Raw genomic sequence first — 4021 nt, 5'->3', positions numbered from 1 at the left:
ATTCTCCGTCTTTAGCGATCACGTGGTCAAGAAAGAATGCCGCCAATTCCTCTTGAATTCCTCGCATACGATCTGGTGGCAGGAGTTCATCCCGCATCCGAAATATCTAATTTGAAGAAGGGGGTCAATACATATATATGAATAAATGAAACTGAACACAAATGATGGTAATAAAATAAAATTGTGAATATTATTATTTACGCACTTCATATTGTTTGTCAGACTAGCCCCGCTCACAGGTCGTGTGGCGGATGGACTCGCAAATGTAGTATCCAAAGTAATTACTCCCTTGTTCCTGCCACAACCACTTTACAAGAAATAGAGGTCAATCATACTGATAATTACTTAGCAAGCATGCTAAATGGTATTGATGAAACTAGCGCTTGAATCACTAGGAGATGCGTGGAACATGCTACTATAGTACTTACTTTTGGGTGTCTAAATTGCAGCTTCTTCGGCAGTCCCAGAGTTTTTGAGGTGAATTTTTTCCAAACCCTGCCACACAAAGAAAACAATTACTTGATATCAGGAAATGAACAAAAAGTTGCCGATATGGTGCGATAATGATCGATTTAACTTACTTCTCTAGAATTTCAGTCATGTCCGCATACTCCTTGGGATCTTTTCGTCTTGAGTCTAAGACGGTTACTAGTCCCTGCTCAAGCTTAATCTCTAGGAGAATATAGTGGAAGCTGCGCACGCATGCATAACTCATCAATTACATTACTATAACCTCGACTAATAAGGGAAACCGAATATGCACAAGACAATAACACTCACTTGAATTCGTAAGGGAAGAGTATTATAGCTTTGTTTTGATTTAATACAAACGACTGTAGCATCTTGGCCTTGGTTTCTTTGGCCTGAGATTTAACCATATATGCATCTATGAGATTTGTGTTAATGAACCCAATATCACCGATTTGTCATTTCTTCAATTTGGCAATCTTCAATCTGCATAATATAGTGAGGATAATTAAAAATACATGCAATGAAAGAGCTGACCTATATATAGAGACTTAATGACAAAATTAGTACTGTACTTACAGGCAGTAGCAAGTGATCATTAATTTATCGAGGGCCTTTAGATTGAAAAACGCGAAGAACTCCTCAAATGGAACATTCAACAGTTCAATTCCAACAAGGTCATGCTCCTCTCTGACTCTCAGCGTCAAAATATTCGCCCCCTCAGACTCTCTGCAGGTTTTCATGTACCAATCATGGAATCTAAACATCATCATTGGTAGAGATCTTTCATCTTTGATGAGAGGCTTCCCGTACACGTATTTGTGTTCGTCCACCTCCAAGAAATCATAATGTACATCGTCGGGCAGGTAATCTTCAGGATTGTTATAACCGGGCACCATCCTGCCCGGAACATTAGCGACGATATCGCTAGACATCTGGAGCGGGGGGAACGATTGGTTCGCTTGTTCGCCGGGCTGGGCAACTTTTTTCCCAGCTCGTCGTTGACCACTGATAGTACTTCCCGACCGCGACGCTTCCACAAATGACTTTGTAAGAATGCGCTCATAGTTGCCTTTCGCCGGAGACTTTGGCGGTTTCTTCAGGGCAGCCAGAGTACGCTTCGCTTTTACCGGATCTATCTTCTCCTCCGGAGGTGGATGTATCTTTGCTTTCACCCCTTCAAAGAAATTATTCACTTCGGCTTGCACGATCTGCGTGTTTTCCTCCATGGTCCTTTCGTATGGTAACTTCCCTGGAGTCTTGAGAGAAGGACCGTATTTGTATTGCCTCCCGGCTCTGGCTATGCGGCTAGACGCCGGAGCAGATGAAGCGGCTGCGATTGTCTTTCCTTTCTTACAAGGCAGAGGCGAAGGACCACGACGCACCGGAGCAGCCGGAGCAGCGGCGGGTCTCTTGATCCGCCCTTGTTGACGAGGCGGAGAAGGAGGAGGCTGGCTGCTCAGGCGCGCAGGTGGAGAAGGAGGCGGAGTGCCGCCACGCGCCGGATAAGGAGGCTGAGTGCCCTGCTCACTCGCCGGAGGAGGAGGCGGAGGAGGAGGCGGATTGCCCTGACTTGCCGGATAAGGAGGAGGAGGCGGAGGCATCCAGTTCGGAAGGTTGATGATCTCCTTCGGCCATAGGCATGGAGTCTTCAGAGAAGAACCCAGCCGAATCTCCCCTTCACCCGTAGGGTGGTCAAGCTGAAGGTCCTCAAATCCGTCAGTTATTTGATCCACCATCACCCTAGCATATCCTTTCTGGAATTGGCTGGCCGTGGTAGGTTGAGCCAGGTTCATTAGGTATAACAGAGCCAACAGCCGCCTTGACTTTCAATGTCATCCATCGCGTCATAAGGTGGCAATGTTGAGACTCCTTGATAGCATCCACGGGGTAGCTAGCAGGAGCCGTGAAGACAGGCTCCAGCTGCTGAGTCTGCTCGGTGGAAGCCACGCTGCTTCTCCGCTGAGATGGCGGGATAGCTTCAGGGGAAGATTCGGCAGGTCGTTTGCTGCGATCCGCTTCTTGTTCCTCTAGCCCTTGTACCCTTTCGTGCAGCGCCTGCAGTTGGCTATGCTCCACTTTCTTCCTCCTCTCCTGGGTTTTGTAACCTCTTGCGTCCGGAAAGCCAGCCTTCCACGAAACAAAGCCTGGCGTGCCTTGTGTCCGTCCAGGGTGCTCAGGATTCCCAGAGCCATTGTGAGCTCGTCCTTCTCTCTGTCTGGGACGAACGTCCCTTGCCGCGCTTTCTCGATATACTCCTGAAGCTTTCTGACGGGTATTTGCATTTGCTCATCCGTCCAAGCGCACTTCCCTGTTACAAGGTCAAAGGTTCCGCCAACCCCGAAGAACCAAGTTCGGCAACGATCTGACCAGTTCAATGTCTCTGGTTCGACCCCTTTAGCAATCAGGTCATTCTCAGCCTTGTCCCACAAAGGTCGGGCTTTGAGGTAGCCACACCTGACCCCGTGCGATGGTGATGCTTCTTCTTTGCAACATTTTTCTTGTTTATCGTTGAAATCTTCTTACTCTTTTCCGATGTCTTGTGGGCCACAAATGCGAGCCAGTGATCTCTGATCTTCTCATACTTTCCGGTGAATTCTGGTGTCAAATCTTCATCGACAAACTCTGTTTTCAACTCATTCTTCCACCTCCTGAATAGTTCTGCCATCTTCTTAAGAGCATGAGACTTGATCAATTGCTCTTTAACTGGCTTCTTCGGATCCTCCTCTGGCCGTAGGGTGAAATTTGCCTTAAGCGATGTCCAAAGATCTTCTTTCTGCATATCGGAGACATGAGATACCTTAGGGTCTTCCTTCTTAGGCTTTAACCATTGCTGGATACTGATCGGGATCTTGTCCCTAACAAGAACCCCGCACCGAGCACGAAATGCATCCCTTGTACGGATGGGTTCAATCGGCTTGCCATCGCGCGTGATTGCTGTGATCTCAAACCTTTCATCCGAGCACAACTTTTTCTTTGGGCCTCGTTTCTTTACCGAAGTTGTGCTCGATCCGGAGGGCTAGAGAAAAGAAGAAAGACAAGAGTTAATTAATATGTGTACATACGAAAACAATGAATGCATCAATTAGCTAGTCAGCACAGGCTTAACTAATATATATACCTGGGTGGACTCGGTTCGGTCACCAAAGCCGTCATGACGGTCTACTTCTTCTTGTACCGGAGCCGTCATTGGGTCACCGAGCATCATAATCATAACCTTCTTCTTCACTACCCTGTCCTTCCAGACCATCGGTGTCGTTGAGAAACGACACAACGACATCACTTCCTTTTGCGATTATGTCCCCCAACATCTCTTCTGTTTCTTCATCTCGGGGGTGCTCCATAGTTTCTGCAAATATTTACAACATGTCAATTATTATTCAAACATGACAGCTGGATATATTAGTGGCAAATGTAGAACTAGATAGCTAATATAATCACAATAAGGAATCATATTAGTGACCTCGATGCTGGTTCTCTAGGGTTTGGGGTGGCCTCGGCAACGCTTCAAGGGTTTGGGGTGGCCTCGACAACGCTTCAAGGGTTTGGGTGG

The sequence above is a fragment of the Triticum dicoccoides genome, chromosome 5B, assembly GCF_002162155.2.
Source record: "Triticum dicoccoides isolate Atlit2015 ecotype Zavitan chromosome 5B, WEW_v2.0, whole genome shotgun sequence".
Lineage (NCBI taxonomy): Eukaryota > Viridiplantae > Streptophyta > Magnoliopsida > Poales > Poaceae > Triticum > Triticum dicoccoides.
Note: the sequence above shows the minus strand (reverse complement) of the source record.